This window comes from Pteropus medius, unplaced genomic scaffold, assembly GCF_902729225.1.
Source record: "Pteropus medius unplaced genomic scaffold, Ma_sr-lr_union100, whole genome shotgun sequence".
NCBI classification, from domain to species: Eukaryota; Metazoa; Chordata; class Mammalia; order Chiroptera; family Pteropodidae; genus Pteropus; species Pteropus medius.
The window spans coordinates 4,433,282-4,456,687 of record NW_024351730.1 but is presented as its reverse complement, the minus strand read 5'-3'; the positions used below and the strand labels follow the sequence as shown (position 1 = coordinate 4,456,687).

General features: G+C 32.4%; 1 long non-coding RNA gene across 1 annotated transcript in view; it reads right to left on the bottom strand.

Annotated features, from left to right (window-relative positions):
• Positions 1-13,506: 13,506 nt before the first annotated feature.
• The window catches only part of LOC120588025 (uncharacterized), a 40,491-nt gene continuing 30,591 nt past the window's right edge, over positions 13,507-23,406 (bottom strand). The window contains exons 2-3 of the long non-coding RNA XR_005649119.1: positions 16,037-16,103; positions 13,507-14,570 (exon numbers count right to left, since the gene is read on the bottom strand). This is a non-coding gene — a long non-coding RNA (uncharacterized LOC120588025). The remainder of the gene's footprint in view (positions 14,571-16,036; positions 16,104-23,406) is intronic.

Here is a 23,406-nt window from a genome sequence, read left to right as displayed (position 1 = left end):
TTTCTCTTTAAAAAAATTAATGTAATCTTTCTTTAATTTGCCAATTATATTTTATTTTTTAAAAATAAGATTCAGTTATAACATGGTTATATGTGTTGTAATTTATTTTTTTGAAACTTCACTATTTCTAATATTCATAAAGTTTTTTTAAGTCTGAATCATTTGAAAATCTTATCTCTATTATTGGTTGGATTTTGCATTGTAAACACAATAAGAGAAATGCTATGATATTAAGAAATAGTCTTGTAGGAAGAGAAGTTAATTTAGAAGTCTAGTTCAAGGCCTTTTACAGTAAAGTAACTGAGAGATATGATTTTCCTTAGTAAAGTGTTTTATCCATAAAAACATTTACTATTAAATAATTGTGGTTACTGCTACTCCAAGAACATTTCCTGACAATATCAAACCATGAGGTTTATTTAGTCCTAGAAAAAGGAATAAATAGGTACCTTTCTTGTAATAGAGAAAAAAAAAGATAGGTCAAGAGATAGAAGTTTAGAAATATATCATGACCATGTGTTTATATTATTTATAATTCTTATGTAATTCATTCTCTTTATGTTCATCTATATTTGGCCAATTTAGATAATTCTGAGTCTTTAACAAAATATTTAAATAAAAATCACTATAATTTGAACTTTATAGTTCTAGAAACTTGATTCGTTTCCCTTTTAAAAGAGAAATAAAAAGGCTTTTATTAGGTTAGTCAGATTTGAAACCTGGCCTGCCATTGCTTTATTCAGGAAGGATTATCACGTAAAGAATTCTTCTCATTTTGGATAAGTCTTTGAGCTCTAATGGCCATGTGCCACAGCCACTTTTGCATTCTCCCATAGCTCTCATTTTATATCATATTACTATTTTAGCTACAAAAGTAAAATAAAAACATTACAGCAAATTTAGAAACAGAGTCAAAATGCTCATTTTCCACCTAAACACTTTTCTTCCATTTTCTCATCCAATTTTGTTTCATCAATCTATTTTGCTTATTTGTGATAAAAAAGCAGATACTAGTTATGGCCTATATTCTGGCATCTGATAATTGCAAATAGGAATTAATATGGGATGTGCCAGCAGTTATTTTTGAACACCTCATTTTCCCCTAAGAATGGGCTGACCTTTAGTAAATGTATAATCTATTTGTATGTCCAAGAGACATAACAACCAATCCTCATTCTATAAGAAACAGACCTGTTATTACTCTTTCTTTCCCTCTATGCCTCATTGCCACCATGAAAACTTTAATTTCCTTTGCAAGCTTTTAAAAGAACCTTGTCTAATCTTTAGGACTGAGACCTAGAATCTAGGACACGAATGTGATAATATTGTACTGGGTAAAAATATAGTTGAACATAAACAGAGTGAGCTTTCTGAAAACTTCAACATTTAGTACAGATTGTTCTGCTGTGCTTGCCCAGAAAAATAATGTTGACCCTTCTAAATAGGAGATTGTGGTGAAAATGTCAAACAAACCCATTGTTCTCTTTTCTTCATTTTAACATTTTTGTTATTTTACTGACATCAATAGAACCATACAGAAACATTCCAGTTCTTAAAAGCCAACAGAAAATAATACGTAGCAAAAGAGTGATGCACTTAAGCAATAGCAACACCCAGACTGGTATTTATCACATTTAATGGAAAAATTTGGACAATATTTATCTTACATAAACATGTATCCTCACAAATAAGTCTATAAATAAGCTATAAAGAGAATACAATCTTTTAACCTTTATTTTTGATCCATAATTATCTACATTCTATCATCTCCTTATTGCATAGAAGATTGTTATTCAGTTTTTTTGATTCACATTCCTTGCATGTCTACATTTTATAGTAATTCATTCAACAAATATTAACTGAATGTCTTCTCTGTACCAGGTACCTTTCTAGGTGGTTGGAGCACAATGGTGAATGCAGATTCCTGCATTCGTAAAGCTCTCTTTTGAGTGAGGAAAGGCAGAAAATAAACAATAAACTCAATAAATATAGATGCAAGAAGGAGATAGATGAGTGCTATGGAAAAATGAGTAGAACTAAGGTAAGTAAGGAGGATCAAATATGCTGTGGAGAAGATGGTTTGCAGCATTAAATAGGTGATTTAGGTAGCTTATGGCTGAAATAGTAGTCAGAACAAAAGCTCTAAAGTGGAAGTTTCTGACCTCTTAGGAAATAATCATCAGAGTGAGGGAGAAAGTAGAAAGAGGCAAAGTCAGACAGGTCAGGGAGCCTTTAGACTGTAGAAAGAAACTTTTATTCTCAGAGAATGGGAACTCATGTAGGATGGCTAGACAGCAAATAAAAAGACAGACACCCATTTAAATATCAATTTCAGATAAACTGAATACATTTTTAGCATAGTTATGCTATATACAATATTTGAGACATGCATATTTATAAAATATTGTGTGTTTTTCTAAAATTCAAATTAACTGGGTATTCTGGATTTTTTCTGGTCCCCCTAAACCATGATGGAGTTTAAGTGGAAGAATTACATGACCTGACTTATTTAAAATGATCACTCTGCCTAGAGAATTATTTTAAATGATCTATTTAAATTATGAGTTATTTAAAATTATCACAAATTAGTAGTTACAAAATAGGGGATGTAAAGTACAACGTAAGAAATGTAATCAATAATATTGTAAAAACTATGTAAAAGTGGGTACATAATCAGGGAGATTACTTCATAAATTATATAAATGTCCACAATTATGCTGTTCAACTTAAACTAATATTAAATAATATTGAATGTCAAAAAATAAAAAATAAAATGATTACTGCTGCTTAGAGAATGGACCGTGGAGTAGAAAGACCAGAAACAGGGAGATATGTAGGGTGGCTTTTGCAGTAGTCCACATGAAAGTTCATGGTGTCTAGAATCAGGATAACAATGTTGGTAGATAGAAAGTAATAAGGAAAGGTAGGGTAAGAAAAGAAAAAAACCAAGGCACTTATTTATTGATGTATGTATAAGCAGATATATTTGATATGCATAAGTTTGATTAATTTAGACTAATTGATTATGTGACCACTTCTTGCGTGAGAGGGAGGGAAACTATGGCTTCATCGCAAAACTGAATAAGAAAGTAGGAATGCAAAAATGCCTGTGGACTAGAAATCAAAACACCTGAGTCTTTTGTCACTTGTGTATATGTGCTTAAGAAAAATAACCTATGAGAATTTTTTTTTTGCTTTTGTAAGTTCCAATTTAAATTTCCACATCTTTACCACACCAGATTATTGTGAAGACCAGATGAACTTGTTTTTTTTTATTGTCTGTAATGTGTCATCTAAGAACTAGTTGTTATAGTATTGAGGTTATAGGTAAATCATATTGATAAAATTATGCAAGTAGGAAAACAAAGGATTCAGCAGGCTAAAGAAATGTCTTATTCTTATTTCAAGATAAGATAACTAAAAAATATTTTTCTTCTAGGTAACAAAACAAAAATACCAAGAATGCATAAAATTATTTTAAAAATTGTGTGCATGTATCAGTTTCACTTTTCTTCTCTTCACCTTTATTCTTTCAACAAAAAGAAGCAGACAGCATATATTAGCACACATTCTTTTCAGTGATGGGGTCTTCCACAGAGAGGAGAAAAGTAAATTTCACAAAAACTCAATTGTTTTGTATCTCAGAAAATCATTTAGGAATCACATTGGAATATAGTCGAGGTGATTAATGAAAAAATAATCAAAGATTCTACTGTAGTCTCAAGAAAAATATATTTGCCAGTGTTGAAATCAGAGTGTGAAATAAAGTAAGAACTGGAAAAGAAATGTGGCCAGCATTCATTAATCCATCCACTCATTTATTTAATAATTACTTCTTGAGTTCTCATTATGTATAAAAATCTATGGAGTATTTAAACTAAATAAAATAGAACCATTACACTCAAAAGAAATTTACATCAATAATCAAAATATTAGGTAGAATGCGATAAGTACTACAGGAGAAATATAGATAACATGTTACAGCAGTACAGAGGGAAGAGTGGGCAGAGCAAGGGTTGATCAGACACAGTAAATGATGTGGCAGCTATTGTCAGGTGGTGTCTTACCCATTAAAATAAAGGCATAGTTCTCTGTGGTGACAATGTAAGGCAAATAGAAAGAATAAAGAAAGTTAAGGTGAGCAAGATGGGTTAATACAACATTATGGAAAATATTAACTGTCAGATGAAGGCAGATAGTTTTATTATGTTGGCAAAAGTAAGCTATAAAAGGCTTTCGAGTTGAAAAACTACCAGAGCCAAGATTAAGAAAAATCAATCAGCATGAATAGGAAGAGCAGGAACAAACTAGAAAACTATTACAATCATCCAGTGGAAAGATGGCAATAGAATGAAAAGTATTTATTTGTGAGGTATGTATCAGTTAGGACTGGGATTAAATGAATGTAACAGGCCGTCTAAAATAAGGGTGGCTTACACATGATAGACGTTCATCTGTATCTCATTTAAACGAAGACAATTAGCAATATTCAGTAACTAATATAGTGAATTCATGGAGTCTTTGGAGGATCTGAACATTCTTACTACCATCCTCATCTTTTTCAAGATGTGGTTGGATCTTCATCATCATATCCTTATTGCAGGCCTGGAACTGAAAGTAGAAGCAGAAAAAAGGACCTCTTCCTCTCTGAGTCATACATGATTTGATGGCCAACTTAATAGGAAGGGGGGTTAAGTAAAAACAATAAAATTAAAATCAAAGCTGTAAGATTGAACGTTGAGTTAATACTTGTAACTGTTAAGAAAAACACTAAAATCATTAGAAATCTAAATTTGAAGAAGAGAGGAGGGTAATTGGATTAGGCTGAAATATTCACAAGCATACAATTATGTTTTCTGTCGCAGACATTATAAAACACTGGAATTTATCATATTTTATTATAACTTAAAAAATCTAGCATACTTAAAGTAAAGTTGATTTATTTGTTTATTTATTGGAAATTTGTTAATTGTCTAGAGGATTTTGTGGGGAGGAGGGATGATTGGCTTTTCTAGCCCTACACTACAATTCAAAGGTGCTAGGGTATTGTGAAATCATTTTTACAACCATTTTTGCTTTCTTATCACTACTCAGTTTGAAAACTCTTAGAAAATTGATAGATTTTAATTTAACCTGATTGCACAGCATTGTACTTACAATAAAAAGAAAATAGAGATATTAATTTTTTCATTAATTCATTCAATATTTATGAGCACCTATCAGATGTCAGGTACTGTTCTAAGTGTTGAAGATAAGGTAGTGAGTAAAACAGACAAGTTATTTTCTCTCAGGAGCTTAGATTCTAGAAGGAATATGGTAGGGACTAGGGAGGTCAGATCATCAACAAATATATGTGTGTGTGTGTGTGTGTGTGTGTAGAGAGAGAGAGAGAGAGACATATATATTTGGAGAAAGCAAAAAATTGAGCTGAGAAATAAAGCAGAAAAAGCAGGATAGTGATACAAAGATTGATGAAAGACAAAGGGAAAATGAGTCAAATATACAGCTGAGCAAAAGACCCAGCAAGCAGAGGCAAGAGCAGATGCAAAGTAAAGAGACAGGAGGAAGGAGAAATGGTAGCAGGCATAAAATCATATAGTGATTTGTAACACATGAAAAGGACCTTATTTTATTATATTTTTAAATGAAGTGAGTGAATGGAAGGATGCATAGAAGTAACAAAGAAAGGTCAAATGGGCTACAGAATCAGATAAAATATTTCAAATTGGTCTGAAGAGATTATTGTTTTATAGATAATGACCTTGTCTTTACTCACTACCTTGTCTTTTAAAATATACTCACTTGAAATATTCTATAACGGTTCAATTTGCTTTCTTTTTGTTTTGTACTAATTTTGAATAGATTTGACCTAAAGCACTAACTATCAGAACTAAATCTAAAGTGTGTGAATCTGTAATACCTTGAGTGTGCATTGTCTAACACTTGTTTCCCTACAGGCTGAACTGTGACTTCTGTGATCTTTCCAGAGCTATTTTGTTCTGATGTAGAGCACACAAGTTGAAGTTCTAAACCCTCAGTAGGTCTCCATGGTTACAAAATGACAAGCTGCTTCTCTGTACCCAGAAGAACTGGAATTTTTTCATGTGAAAATGAATAGCACCAAAGCTGCATTTTCAGAATGATATACTCAATAGTGAGTGACACATTTTTATTCCAATACAAACATAATGCATTAAATCACATTTAAAAAAAGATGAAAAGCATTAATGTAGGCACTTATTGACAAATGTTCAAGAACATGAGCCCAAGAGGTCAACAGCACAATTATGAATTCACTAAAGACTACACTCAGAGTAAAATTCTCTTTCCATAAGAAGCTGAAATTAACCAATAACTGATGGGACAGAATATGTATTTTCTGGAAAAAAATAATATATGTATATAATTATTATAAATATAGTACTAATTTATACATATAAATGGAATTTCTGTATTTTCACATTTGAATTCTATCCCTTAAAAATACTTCTGAATGCTCTAAGTTAAGTAAAAAATTCTACATGCATTAATTTTAAATGAATCTCTCCTCTTTCTTTTCAGTATTCTTATGCTACACTATGCTTTAACTCAGAATTTTCTTTTTCATTATCCAAAAAGATTACACTAAAATAATTTTGTCAACTTTTAGTATAGATACGATTTTTCGAAACTGTTCACATTCCATGTAGTTTGGAATGGAACTGTTTAATTGATGCTAAGCTTTAGGATAGGCATATTTGTCTGTTTGTAGATTGTGGCCTACTAGAGCAAATCAGAACATAGAGCTAGGCTTGACAAACAGGTGTTTTCATGTGCAAGAAAAGGAAACCAAATAAGATGACAGGACAATGCATTGAACAATGAATGACTCACAGAAGTATGAAACGATAGAAAGAAGACAAAAATAAAATAAAATAAAATAAAATAACAGTAAGATTTTCATTCTATTTTATGGTCTTAAAAAGGACACTTTGGTCATAGATATGATAGTCATCAGTCTGAAAATATAGCAGATACTTCTAAAGTAAATCTTTCTAACAATGTATAAAAATAATTATACTCTACAAACAACTAGGACTTATCCCAGGTATGAAAAACTAATTTAAGATTCAAAAACAATTATAGGAAGTCCTTATTTAATCTCTTTTATAAGTTCTTTGGAACTGCCATTTAAAGTGAAACTACATATGATATAACCAATTTTACACAGACTAATTGATATAAACAAGAGTTAAGTTCTCACAACATATTTCTGGTCACAAAAATATCACCAGGTATCTTTGGAAAGTTGGTAGAATAAGAGACTTCCCCAGATGTCTCTCCTTGAAACAACAATAAGATGAACATCTAAAACTCAACAAAAACACCCAAACTGCACAACTGCACATCTGAGCGTGGGATCTGAGCATAAGAGCTACCATAGGTCAGAACCCCAGGTGTCGGGCGATAGACTGGGAGTAATAAAGAAGCTGCCTCTCCCAGCTGCCAGAGCCCCCTGAAGTAGGTAGAGGAGGGGAGAAAGAGCAGCAAGTTTATGCTGTAAGTTCCCTGAACATTCCTGCCTGGGATAGCTATGAGCTCCCTGTGGCGGCCTATCTGCAGAGCCAATCATCAGGGCAGAAGTCAGAGAAGCAGAATGGCAGAGAAACAACATTTCATTTTTACCGACCATGGTTACAAAACCAAGGCTAAGCTGCAGCCTCCAACCCCCAATCAGAGGGCGCCTCAGGCCATACCCTCTGAGACCAAACACCACAGACCCCCAGAGGAATCTGAGCACGCGCTACCGAAACAGTTGCTAATACTATCAGGGACTAAAACTGAGGGTAGCGAGTGTGATTAAATACCTATCAGAAAATAAAAAGTCATTTTTAAGGCTTTATATAAGCAAGGATCCACGAGGCTTAGACGCCATCTACTGTAAACCAGAAAAAAGAAGTGCTTTATTTGCAGCAGGCTAAAGAAAGACTTTTATATAATAAATCTTTCTGGAAAAAAAAGCAGAATATGTTTCCATGAATGTCCAGGCAGAGAAATAGTCCATTGAACACCATGCACAACCAAGGTGACAAGGCAACTCAGAAAGAAAGAGAAAAATCTCCAGAAAATAAGCTTGGAGACATAGAAATATGCAATTTAAATGACAGAGAATTCAGAATGATACTTCTGAAAAAAACTCAGTGAGTTCCGAAACAAGTCATATCAATAATTTCAGGAATTGAAAAAACACCTAGATGAGAAGAGCAAAAAGATTGAAACCCTCAAAAAGAACAGAATAGATCTTCTGGAGATTAAAAAAACACACTGCAAGAGTTGAAAAATGAAATAGCAAGTTTGGGAAATAGAGTCGACCAAATGGAGGAAAGGATCAGTGATATCAAAGTTAGAAATCTAGAACTAGATCAGAAGGAAGAAGAGAGAAATCAAAGAATGAAAAATAATGAAAGAGAAATTCAAAAACTGGCTGATACCATAAAGAGAGGAAACATAAGAATAATGGGCATTATCAAAGGCAAGGAAAAGGAGCAGGGACTAGAAAGAATTTTCAGACAAATAGTGGATGAGAATTTCCCAAATCTAAGGAATGAGCTGGCGCTTGGAATTCAAGAAGTCAACAGAACACCCAATTATCTCAACCCAAAAGGGCCTTCACCGAGACACATTGTATTAAAATTACGATAAAGATAGAATTCTCAGGGCAGCCAGGGAGAAGAAAACGGTAACTTATAAAGGAAAACCCATTAGATTATCCTTGAACTTCTCAACACAAACCTTACAAGCCAGAAAGAAATGGAATCAAATATTTAAACTGTTAAGTGAAAGGAACTACCAGCCGAGAATAATATATCCAGCTAGGCTCTTCTATAGATTTGAAGGTGAAATTAAGACGTTTCTGGACATACGAAAATTGAGAGAATTCTCCACTATGAGGCCGGCACTACAGGAAATACTGAAAGGGGTCAGTTCACCTAAAACAAAAGACAAAAGAAAAAAAAAATAGGAGTAAAGTGACTATCAGACAAACAGAAGCAGAGGAGTGCAAACGTTACTAAGAACAAAGCATTATAAGCTTAAATAATAAGAAGGGAATTGCTATAACAAGATAGTAATGAACGTTCAGTATACATAGGGACAAATTGAGATAACAATGACTGAAAAGGGGAGGATTCAAAGATCCAAATTCATAAAGGGGAATGGAGATAAGGAACGCGCAGAAGGAAATGGATGAGTGTGTGTATATATATATATACACACACTCATCCATTTCCTTCTTTACATATATATATATATATATATATGTAAAACTATCCTTTACATATTCGAAATAGTAACCACACACCAAAGATTCAGAACTGAAGTATATAACATAAAACAAGAAGAACCAAATGTAAAACCCACAAAAGTCAACCAAAATAAAGAAAACAGAAGCACAAGAACAAGGAAGCAATGGAAACACTGAACTACCAGAAAGCAAAAGATTCAATGGCTGTAAGAAGACCTCATATTTCAATAATCACCCTAAATGTAAATGGACTGAACTCACCAATAAAAAGGCACACAATTGCAGAATGGCTCAAAAAACAAAAAACAAATATATGATGCCTCTAGGAGACATATCACAGCTCCAAAGACAAACATAGACTCAGAGTGAAAGGATGGAAAATGATATTTCAAGCAAATGATATTCAGAGAAAAGCGGGAGTAGCAGTACTAATATCAGATGAAATAGACTTCAAAATAAAAAATGTAAAGAAAGATACTGAGGGACACTTCATAATGGTAAAAGGAATCATGCACCAAGAAGACATAACACTTATTAATACCTATGCTCCCAATCAGGGAGCCTTGAAGTATGTAAAGCAATTACTAACAGAAATAAAGGGAGAAACAGACCAAAACACTATCATAGTATGGGACCTAAATATCCCACTGTCAGATATAGACAGATCATCCAAAGAGAAAATCAATATAGAAATAACATTCTTAAATGATACATTAGATTAGCTGGACATAATTGATGTTTATAGAGCCTTCCATCCCAAAACAGCTGCTTACACATTCCTCTCTAGTGCACATGGAATATTCTCAAGAATTGACCACATACTGGGACACAGAGATAGCCTCTACAAATATAAGAGGGTTGAAATCATACCAATCATATTCTCTGATTATAATGCTCTGAAACTAGAGATCAACTGCAAAAAGAAACCAGGAATAACCACAAAAACATGGAGATTAAACAACATGCTACTGAAGAATAACTGGGTCAGAAAAGAAATAAAAAGAGAGGTCAAGAGATACATAGAATCAAATGATAATGATAGTACAACATATCAAAACTTTTGAGACACGGGAAAAGTAGTCATAAGAGGAAAGTTCATATCATTACAGGCCAATCTCCAAAAACAAGAACGAGACCAAATAAATAACCAAACGATTCATCTTAAAATAACTAGAAAAGGAAGAATAAATGAAGTCTAAAGTCAGCAGATGGAAAGAAATAATTGATATTAGAGCAGAAATAAATGAAATTGAGAACAACAACAACAACAACAACAAAAAACAATAGAAAAAATAAATGTGGCAAAGAGCTGGTTTTTGAGAAGGTTAATAAAACTGACAAACTCCTGGCTGGACTCATTAAAGAGAAAAGAGAAAGGAAACAAATAAACGAAATCAGGGATGAAAGAGGGGAAATTATGACTGACATCACAGAAATACAAAGGATCATACAAGAATAATATGAAAAAGTATATAACATCAAATTTAATAACCTAAAAGAAATGGACCAGTACTTAGAAAAATACAACCTTCCTAGACTGAATCAAGAAGAACTGGAAAATCTAAATAGACCAATCAGCAGTATGGAACTTGAAACCTATCAAAAAGTAAAAGTCCATGACCAGATAGCTTCACCAGTGAATTCTACCAAACATTCAAAAAAGATTTAATAACTATTCTTCTCAAACTCTTCCCAAAAAATCGAAGAGGAGGCAATACTTCCCAACTAATTTTATGAGGCCATATTACTCTGATACCAAAACCTGGTAAAGATAAAACACACACACACACACACACACACACACACACACACACACACACACAATCTACAGGCCAATATCCCTCACAAACACAGATGCAAAAATCCTAAATAAGATATTAGCGAACTGAATACAGCAACAAATTAAAAAGATTATACATGATCAAGTGGTCTTCATCCCAGAGGCACAAAGGATGGTTCAACATACACGAATCAATTAATGTGATACACCACATAAACAAATTAAAAAATAAGAATCATATGATCAAATCAAGAGATTCAGAAAAACCCTTCGACAAGATACAGCATCCATTTATGATCAAAACACTTAACAAAATCAGTATAGAAGGAAAATAGCTTAACATAATAAAGGCCATGTATGACAAACCCTCAGCCAATATTATATTTAATGGTGAAAAACTAAAAACCTTCCCTCTAAGACCAGGAACAAGGCAAGGCTGTTATTCAATATAACGTTGGAAGTTCTAGCTACTGCAATCAGACAAGAGAAAGATATAAAAGGCATCCAAATAGGAAACAAAGAAGTGAAACTGTCAATACTTGCAGATGACATGATTCTATATATAGAAAACCCTAAAGACCATACTAGAACACGACTAGAAACAATAAGCAAATACAGTAACATCTCTGGATACAAAATCAATATTCAATAATCCATACCTTTCTTATATTCTAATAATGAAGTGTCAGAAGAAGTAGGAAAAAATAATTCCTTTTGCAATTGCAACAAAAAGAATAAAATACCTAGGAGTAAATCTAACGAAACATGTGAAGGACTTATATAATGAAAACTACAAGACCTTATTAAAAGAAATTGAAGAAGATATAAAGAAATAGAAAGATATTCCATGTTCTTGGATTGGAAGAATCAATATAGCTAAAATGACCATGTTACCTAAAGCATTATACTGATTTAATGCAATCCCCATCAAAACTCCATTGGCATTTTTAAAAGAAATAGAACAACAAAATCATCAGCTTTCTATGGAAGCATAAAAGGCCCTGAATTGCCAAAGCCATCCTGAGAAAAAAGAACGAGGCTGGAGACATCACTCTGCCTGACTTCAAATTATATATCAAAGCGACAGTGATCAAAATGGTATTGGCAGAAAAACAGACAAACGGACCAACAGTAGAGTTCGAGAGTCCAGAAGTAAACCCACATTTACATGGGCAAATAATTTTCAACAAAAAGGCCAGAAACATACAGTGGAGAAAGGAAAGCCTCTTCAACAAATGGTGAAAAATGGAAAGCCACCTGCAAAAGAATGAAAGTAGACTGTTGTCTATCACCACACACCAAAACTAACTCAAAATGGAGTAAGAGTCTGAATATAAGACCCAAAAGAATAAAATGCATAGAAGAAAACAGGAATGAAACTCAAGGTCCCTGGGCTTAAAAAGGATTATATGAATTGACCTCAAAAGCAAGAGAAGTCAAAGCAAAAATAAATGAATGGGACTACATCAAACTGAAAAGCTTCTGCACAGCAAAAAACTGTCAACAAGGTAAAAATACAACCATCTGAAGGGTAAAATATATTCGCAAGTAACATCTCTGATAAGGGCCTAATATCCAAAATATACAAAGAACTCATACGACTCAATAACAACAACAACAAAAAACAAACAATCCAATAAAAAAATGGGCAGAGGACCTGAAGAGACACTTCTCCCTAGAGGACATACAAATGGCCAATAAATAATGAAAAGATGCTCAACATCGCCAGCTATTAGGTAAATGCAAATCAAAACCACAATGAGATATCATCTCACACCTGTTAGAATCAGTATAATCAACAGGACAAGTAATAACAAGTGTTGGAGAGGATTCAGAGAAAAAGCAACCCTCATACACTGCTGATGGGACTTCAAATTGGTATAGTCACTATGGAAAACAGTATGGAGTTTCCTTTAAAAAGCTAAGAATTGATCTACCATACAATCCAGAAATCCCTCTGCTGAGTATTTACCCCAAAGACTTAAAAAATCATATCCAAAAAGATGTTTAAACACCGATGTTCATTATTCACAGTGGCCAGGACATGGAAGCAACCGAAGTGTCCTACAACAGATAATTGGCTAAAGAGGCTGTGGTACATATATGCAATGGAATATTACTCAGCCATAAGAAGAGATGAAATACTGCCATTTGCGACAACATGGTTGAACCTCAAGATAATCATGCTAAGAGAAATAAGCCAGACAGAAAAAGTTGAAAATCACATGATATCACTTATATATGCGATATAAACCTAAAAGCAACAAATGAACAGGACACACAATAGACATTTTTTTAAAAGTATTATTGGCACATAAGCAATTAATAAAAATCAATAGATTATTTTCTGTTTATTGTGATACTTGCATTTTTGAAAATTTTTAAAAGTGATTTGCAGTGATTTCTTTTCTCCAAATGTTCACATGCATGCCTAACCATGTGTTTAAAATTTGTATTCTTTTTTTAAAGAGTTCATACTCTAAATTTTGCAAGCTTCAGGCACTATAAAATCATCATCTTTTTGTAATTTCAATACTTAAAAGTAAGGAACTAAAATTGCTACTCACAACTTTTGCTTGCCATATCATGAAGTAACTGTTGGAGACAATGCATACAAATTTACTTTTGGCTGTAGAATAGAGTCAGTACAGGATATAATCTCTGAGAGAAAAAGGACACAGTGGTGAACCTCAGAAACTTCCTGGTTCTCTGCCTAGAAGCATTATGTGGACAATAGCAAGGGAAAATAGGGCTCAGAATATGGCAGTGTTGCTAGGCTCAAGAGGCAAGGATTAAATGCTGAGACTGCAGATGAGGCTGTATTTCGCAGGACAAGGAACCAGAAATAAGGGCCAAATGTGCAAGCTATGCGTTCATGGGGTGAGACTCTTTGAGGCTTGGCAGAGAATACCAGAAAGTGGGAAACTGTGAACCAAATGAAAATTCCATTGGTCACAAATTTCAGGAAGATATAGGTATTCTAAAATAATTGGAGTGGAGAGATCTCACTGAACTCTCAGAGCTTTTATTGAGATAGCAGACAAGGCATGCCTTAGCTAAAAGAATAGTGTTAGAATTTGGGCTTCTTTAGATTCACACTAAAAATTATCTTTTAAAAAATCGTTTCGGTACAAATGAAATTTAAGGAACTATTTCCGTTGTTTTTCCAGAGAAGTTAACCCATTTCCTAACAGCGTTTAGGAGATTTAATTATTTTTCAGTTAAAATGGATTAAAACACTTTCCATTATCATTTTATGAGTCAATATAGCATTATGGATAAGAACTGTGAGATGTTGGTTCATGCTTAACCTCTCTGTTCTTCGGTTTCCTCATCATAAAAAGAGAATAAAAAGAATACATAAAAAAAAAAAGCCTACGAAGGACAAGACGATCTGCCATTATATTAGCTTTTTGCTGAAATAAAATGCAACACCATTCACAATCATCATGCAGTAGCCGTAATACTCAACAATCAATTAAAATTGAAGCAGCAGGAAAACATGACCTGTTAACAGAAGAAAAACACAATCAATAATACAGATTTACAGAATACAGACATAATAGAATTAGTAGGTTGTCTTTAAAACAGTAATTTTAAGTATGTTTAAGGATTTGTGAAAAAGATTAAAATATTAAGGGAAAATATAGGGAATATTTATAGATAAATGGAAACTGTAGGAAAGGCCTAATTTAATTCTAGAATTGAGGAATAAGATATCTGAAAAATAATATCACCACATAGAATTTAAAAACTGGCATTGCAAGAGAAAAGATTAATAAACTTATAACAAGTAAATAGAGACCATGAAAACTAAAACATAGGAAATAAAAGGCTGAAAACATGACACACTGTCAGAGATCTGTGGAAAATATTAAACAATCAAATATATATGTAAATAGAGACCCAAAGGAAAGAAGAGAGATGTTGTGGGTGGAAAACTCATTAAAAAAATAAAGACAAATATTTTCAATATAATGAAAAATTCAAGAAGCTCAGTGAATCTTCAGAAGGATAAAAACAACAACAAAAGAATCAAATAGGCATATTATGCACAAACACCTGAAAATCAAAGAGAGAAAGAAATTCTTCCAAGCAGGCAGAAGAAAAATGACACATAACACAGACAGGAACAAAGGTGAGAATAAAGCAGAGTTTTTGTTAAAGACAGCGTAATCCAGATGGTAATGAAAGTGCATCATTAAAGTGCAGAAAAAAAAAAACCAAAAATCTGTCAACCAAGAATTCTCTATTCAGCTAAATCTTCAGAAATTATGGTGAAATAATAGCTTTAGAAGAACAAGAACAGAAAAAGAAAAAAAAAGTCCCCAACAGACTAGCCATATAAGAAGTAAATGAGGTTCTTTAAGCCAAAGAAAGATGATACTGTATGGATTCTGAGCTATATATAAAGGAAAACATGCCATTAGAAATTATAAAAATGTGGTGAAATAAATACAAATGATATTTAGTGGTTTAAATTAATAATAATGATAATAATAACATAATGTGGAGTGATAAATGGAACTATATCATTGTAAGGTTATTAAATTGTATGTAAAGTAGCATAATATTAATTCATGATAGACATCCTTGATATGTTTGAGGCTCACAATGCATTAAAGGTCTAGCCCTGAGTTCCCCTGCTCTCTCTCATTAAATGTGCCCCCTACTCAGCAGAAAAGGCTCCTCCCTGGTTAGTTTCCCTACGAACCAGACCACTTATATTCTATTGGATTTTTAACCTAATATATTTCACCTCTTTGCAGCCCAGAAAATTATTCAAACAAGCCAATCACATCCTCCTGCAAAAATGAAGGGTCACACACATTTTTGTCACTACAAAGCCTATCTCCTACAGCACATGTTGATCTACTCTGATCCTTAATGCAACCCCATATCGTCCTGTATGGCTTGTAATGTTCGCTTCCCCTGAGGCTGTGAATATATGTGGCTAAGGAATTTTTGCTAACCTTATATGTCTAGAATTGACTATCATGTGTTTGGTCATCTCCACCTATTTAGGGCAACAGATCCTTCCTGTAATGGAGTGAATAGAGGGTGATTAGATAATAGTGGCAATAAAACGCTATGGTAAAAATATTTAAATATGTGATTAATGCAAAGAGGCAGAAAAGGAAGAAAAAATATTAAACAAATTAAAAGCAAATAGTAACATAGTAAAACTAAATGCAATCAAATCAATAATTAAAGTTAAATGTAAATGCATTAAATCTTTGATTGAAAGATATAGAATGTTGGACTTGATTAAAAGCAAGAAACAATTACATACTGATTACGAGAGATGCATTTTAATAAAATGTCACTGATTAAAAGTAAAAGGAATAAAAAATAGACAAATATTAACCATAAGAAAGCTGGAGTGGCCATATAAATAATAAAACAGTTTCTCTTTAAGAAAAACTATATTATCAGAGATAAAAACATTACAGGATGATGAAAGAATCAATGCATCAAAGAGGCTCACAATCTTAAATATGTATATATTTAATAATGTAGCTTCAAAATAATGAAGCAAACAATGACATAAATAAAAAGAATAAAAGACAAATCCATAATGATTTTGGAGATATTATAACTCTTCTTTTAATGTTTAAAAGAAAAAATATGGCCAAAGAAGAAAAAAATCAATATGGTTATAAATGAACAATAATATTAATCAACTTAACTGACATTTAAAGAATAATTTACCCTAGAACTGCAGAAAATTTTTTTTACAAGTGTACATAGAACTTTCAATATTATGGGTCCTATGTTGAGTCATAAAATGCCTCAATAAATTTCAAAAGATTGTAATCTTAAAGAATACATTTTATGACCATACTGAATTAAATTAAAAATCAATAACAAAAAGATATCTAGAAAATTTTCAAATACTTGGTAATTTAAAAAATTTCTCTTTTCCTAGTGGGTCAAAATAATATCACAAGTGAAAGTAAAAATACATTGGAATAAATAATAATGAAAATTTGTCAAATTTGTGAGATACAGATAGAAAAATACTTAAAAGGAAATTTTTATCTTTAAATGTTGTATTACAACAAAGTTTTAAAATCAATGATCTAAGCTTTCCCTTAAGAAGTTAAAGAACAAATTAAAACTAAGTAAAATGAAAAAGGTAAAAAGGTAAAAATAGAGATCAATTAAATAGAAAAAAAAAGGAACAATGGAGAAAATCAATAAAATCTGAAATAATTTCCCTGAAAACATTAATCAAATTGATAAACTCCTGACTAAATAATCAAGGAAAAAAGAATACGCAAAAGGTAAACATCAAAAATGAAAAGGGAGTAAAACTAGAGATCCTAAAGTTACAAAATATTTAATAAGGATTATTATGAAAAATTTATGCCAATAAATTTGACAATTCAGATAAAGTGAACAAATACAAAATTGACATGAGTGGAAATAAAAAATTGAAATAGTTTTATATTTGTAAAAGTATTCATATTCATTAGTAAAAACTTCTCCCAAAGAAATTTTCAGTCCCAGATGTATTCTCTGTTGAATTTTATTAAACATTTAAGGAAGAAAAAGCAAAAAATACCCTCAAACTCTATATCACACCATACACAAAAATTAATTTAAAATAAATTATATGCCTAAGCATACGAGCTCTAAAATATCTTCCTTGGGGTAGGCAAATATTTTTTAGGAATCAAAATTCATAAACAATAAAAATATAAATTAGATTTTATCAAAATATCTTATCAAAGGTGCTATTAAAATAGATAAGCAACTGACTGAAAGAACAAATTTGCAATGCATATATGTGACAAAGGATTTGTACTTTAAATATATCAGCTACTTCTACAAATTAATAATAAAAAGACAAACAACCTCATATAAAAAAGGGATAGAAACTTTAAAAAAATGTTATAAAAAAAGATATACATAGGGCTACTAATATGTGCTTACCAATACTAGTTATTATATATTATATATTATATAATATATTATTATTATATTATATACTAGGAAATGCAAATTAAAGCCACATGAGAGATTATATTCGTGGTTGGATTAAGAAGATTGACAGCATTAAATATTGATGAGAATAAAACAACTAGGCATTTTAAACACCACTGATGGGAGTGTAAATGGTACAGCTATTTTCAGAAAAAGATTTGGCATTTTCTTATAAAGTTAAGCATATATTTCTGCTATGACCCAGAAATTTCATGTAGATATTTACCCAAGAAAATCCCAAACACGTTTCCACAAAAGCGTTTATCGATAATGTTCATAGCAGTTTTATTGAAAATAGATAAAAACTGGATACATCCTAAATACCTTCCAACCAAAAAATATATAAATTAAATGTGGTACATTTATATAATGAAACAGTATTTAAACATTCAATGACATAGATATAGTTTAAAAAAATAAGCTGGGCATTAAAATGTATGAACTACATGATTACATTTATATGAAATTTTATAACAGGTAAATCTGATGTAAGAAATGAGAACAATAGTAGTTTATGCAGATTGACCTAGAACAGCATGAAGAAGGAATTTCATGTGTTGGAAATATTTTTTATCTGGTATCCATGTGGGATATGTGGATGCATGCACTTGTAAAATGAGTTGAGATGTTATACATAAGATCTGTGTATTTCACTTACTGTTAAAATGTACAGCTGAAACTTATTGGATTTTGTTAACCAATGTCACCATAAAAAAATTAAAAATTAAAATTTTTAAAAATTCAAACTGAAAAAAAAATCTGTGCATTTCACTGCGTGTATATTCTATCTTATTAAAAATGTTGCTCATTCTACAAATCAATAATTTTCTGATTTTTGTTTTTAATTTAATCAATAATTATGAAGTTGAAATCTCCAAAGTCTCTGAGGATAAAATGGTTTTAGTGTAGTTCAATTTCACTGACATTGTCTAAAGTGCTTCATAGGAAAAGTTTATGATCTCAGAGTATATGTTGTTTTTGTTCTAAAGTATTCTGTTGTCTGACTTGCTGAAACATTCACAACATGTTTATTTATTTAGTAGTCCATTAAAAAAATGCAATGTTCTATTTTGAGAAATGTATTTATACTGCTGTGCATCTGGCAGTTATCACAATTCTAAATGAACATGCTCTGTTGGCTTAATCCCCATTCTAATACAGTGCTACGCTAGAAATGATTGTATGGAGTGCAAGCCTAATACTCTTTACATCGTTTTATGACACTTGGGCTTCATGCATTTGGAGATTGCTTTCTGATATCAAATGCATTTTTAGTTTTCCAAGCAGCTCATTGCTTGAAGGACTAGCAAAAGGAAGCTATTCTGACCATTTGTCTGAACTCATGGGAATTTCAGCCTAGCCCAGATGGTGAGACTCAGCTGTTGTGTGAAACAGGTAAAGGCACCATTTAAAATGCTACTGGCAATTTTCCTGAGCCTTGACAACAGGTGTTCCAGATTTTCTTTCTAAAATGTTCTCCAAAATTGCAAATTATATGGCATTATGTTTGTTTTGACAACAAAGGAACCTTTTCCTATCAGAGTGATAAGCGATTGTGATTACTTTAATCATATTTCAGAACTCTATCTATAAATTCTATATGATTGAATTAGGGTGCAATTTGATTCTTTCACTAAGATAAGGCTATATAAGATATATGGAAAATACAATTCATTACTATGACAGATCTGTCAAAAGTGTTAGACCTTTGGCATGCAATGCAATGGCAAGAGAGTTATGAACTATCTATAAAGCGCTTTGGTCTGGCTCAGAGGCATTTTTGGTTATGTATGTGTGTTGACATCACAACCAAGCACTGAGCTGTATCAATTTTGCCCAACTGAATTGTATTTGTCAGTTTAATCATCAAAATTACCAGCACTATTCCAGTTATCTGGGTCATTAAAGTGATTGAATTAGACTGACTACTCTTGATCTGATTGCTCACTAGGTAATTGGTCTTCAAAGAGAAAATCTAGGCAGATGTCATAACAAACCATGATAATATGATGCTAAACAGCTGTGAATTGGGAGTTCTTCCTAAAAGGCTTAGGTCTCTGTTCAAAAAAGAGTCATGAGAATTGTTAAATGTCTCATGGAAATTAACAAAGTAAGAGTTTGCCACTTTTATGGAATCATTGTTTAGTGCGAGAAGCTAGCAAAATAATTGAATAAAAAGGTGTATGATCTGTTTTTAGTTTTAGTTTTTTCTTCATTGTTAGACTCACTGTTTTGTGGAGTTTAAATAAAATTTCAAGGAAATATTTCTTAGGCTACTTACTGGGTAATGTTTACTTCCAACCTTAGGGAAGACAAGGGAGAAAAAAGCAATTAGCAAAATATAACCCAACAGGTTCAGTTGCTTAAAAGAAAGCTGTTAGAAGAAGAATTACTCCAGGTTTGGTGGATGTACTACGAATAAATCTGTATTTCTTGTTGATTTCTCTCAGATTGCCATTTTCCCCATGTTCTCATATGTCTCTTCACTGCTGGTTTGCTGTGTACATCCTCTAAAATACTCAGGTATATGTACTGCTTCTATTTCTGAAAGAATTCATTTGTCATTATTGTCTGGAAATTTTGTCCACTGGAATAATTTTCATTAGTCTTTCATCTTCTTTGGTTGCTCTTACCTTGGGCTCAGAGGCTGTTGTAGGAATCCAGGTGAGCAGTGGTGATAGCTTGGAACAGTGCACTTTCAGTAGAGAATATAAGTGATGGATTAGGGATATATTTTAAAAGTAGAATAAATGGATATATTTTGTGGCCGTGTATGCTTTACTGCTGTGTTTGTATCTTCAGGGACAAACAAATTATATCCCTACTGGTGTTGAATTATGTGTATCTTATGCCACTTGAGGGAAAGAAAGAACACCATTCATTCATTTGTTCATTACTTAAATATAATTATTAAGCCTTCCTACATGCTATGAGTTAGTGTCATATATATTTTTTTTAATTAAATGTCAATTATTAGTTTTTCTTCTAATGTTGAAACAGAAGGCCTTTTCTAGAAGTGCAACTGCTTGGTTTCAGGTCGGACCAAGGCTTCATTTCAGATTCTAGCTCACAGCCAGCTGTAGTTCATTTTAGTTACCTATGCTGGAAGAGCACATGCTGCTTTTGGAGTTTAAGAAGTTCTGACAGATGCCATTCCTCTCCTGCACTTGAATATTGGAGCAGTTAAAAGATATATTAAGTGACATAAGGCAAATATAGACCAATATAGAACTTTTGCAGATGAAGCAGATATTAAGGTATGACATATCTGCAGTTCAGTGGGATGTAGGCCAATTTACCGACTCAATTCAAAGGCAGAAGCTATCTCTATAAACTATGTAGCAAGGAGAATCTAGTAGAATAGGGTTTCTTGGGGGAAAGAAATGGGGCAGGGATACACAAGTCCAGTTTATCAGATTAAGTTGCTCCTTGTCCCATAAGAACAGTTTGGTGAAGGGACTGGGAATGAGGCTAGGCAGGTTAAAAGAGATTTCACTGAAGGAAACTCAAAGAGTTTCCCTAAGTCCTAACTCCTAACTCCAACAGAATTTGCTATAACCTCTTTTCCGATATCCATTAGTAGGGGAGGAAGAGCTTCCACTGAACTTATCTACATTTTTCTTTCCTAGACACTAGTTTTTTTCTCTTTAGCTTCCATTTAGAATTAGACATTAATTCCATAAATCTACTCTCCAGATGTGGTATTTAAGCCAAGACATAAATGAGGCAAAGAATCCAGGTATAGAGCTATTTAGGTAGATGAAGCAGAAATTACAAAGTTTGCTTAAAAGGAGGCCATTTTGGTTAGTTAAGAGAGCAGAGTTGTGCAGGGGCCATATCATCAGCCTTGAAAGTTGAAGTAAGAATCAGTTTTGTTCCACTTACAAAATGAAGCCACGGGGAACTCATAAAAAGGAAAATACCAGGTCTAAGGATTAGTTTGCTATGTTGTAGATGTATTAAAGAGAGGACAGTGGGCTCAGAGGCTGTAGTAGAAATCTAGGTGAGCAATGGTGATGGCTTGGACTACTGCAGTATCAGTAGAGAATATAACAAATAGTAAACTAGGGATATATTTTAAAAGTAAAATTGATTAGGAAATGAATTGGATACAAGGTATAAGAGAAAGAGAGAACTCAAAAATATACCCCAGGATTTGGTTTAATTAACTGAGTAGATGCTAAAAGTATTTACTGAGATGAAGATGTGGAAAGATAGGTGTTTCTGTTTTATTTTTTAGAAAAATGTCTAGCTTTTTTGTTTCAGGTGTATTTTGAAATACCAATTAAATATTTAAATGGGGATTGAATTGTCAGTTTGATTTTTAAGCCTAGAATTTAGGAAGAGGTTAGGGTAGGAGATAAATTGGAGTCATCAGTATGCAAATGATAGTTAAAGCCATGTGATTGAATGAAATCCCAAAGGCAGAGGGTTTAGATATCCAAGAGGGAGCTTAAATATCAAGAGATAGCACAGATCAGAAGCCTGAGTATTTCAACATCCAGCCATATGCTCTAGAATTGGTGTAACATATTTGTCTAAAATCCTTTGTCCCACTCTCTTTTATAAGTTTAATATCTGTATCTCGTATGGTCTTTGCTCCATTATCATGGGAAAAAACTTATGGTAGGAAAGAGAAGTTTCTATTGACACATTTGAATCAAGATGTGTTAGAAACCTCCTTCCTCACCATTGTTGAGTTGTATTTAACTGTCTTTGTAGATGATGTCCAAATCTTCAAATATTTTTATACTTATTACATTGAAAAGTATTATTTTCAAAAATAGAAGAAAGTTTAAGCAAAGTAAATAATTGCTAGGGCTATCTGGGGAATAATTTTCCCAACCAGTTCCCTGAAGAGCTTAGCAATTATTCTTCCTGTTTATTGAATCAGCCAAATAATATAATCATGATCATATCCTAAGGGGATTTTAGCAAGTTGATCCACTGTAATATCTGGATAGGGAAAATGAATGTTCACCAGCTTTAGTAAGGATTAGCTATACCTCCTACTGTTTGGGGTAAAATCTAAGCTTAAATTTAAATGACTGTTTGCATTCCCAATAGGTTCTAAAATGGAAAAAGAAAATTAAAAACCTTATTCTACAACAGTTAACTAGAAAGAAAATCTGTCTTTAATAAAATGATCATATTTAGTTAGTTTTTTTGCTTTCCATATTCATTTTCCTAAAAAAGTTATTTAAATAGTTAAACTGACCAGAAATATGATTTTCAGTTTAAAAGTGGCCTTTAGTTATTGTAAAAATAGTAGGAAACATTATTCCTGGGTGGTGTGCTATAGGGTACATGTCACTCACCTAACTAAATATCTGCTGTGAGCCTGAAATCAGCA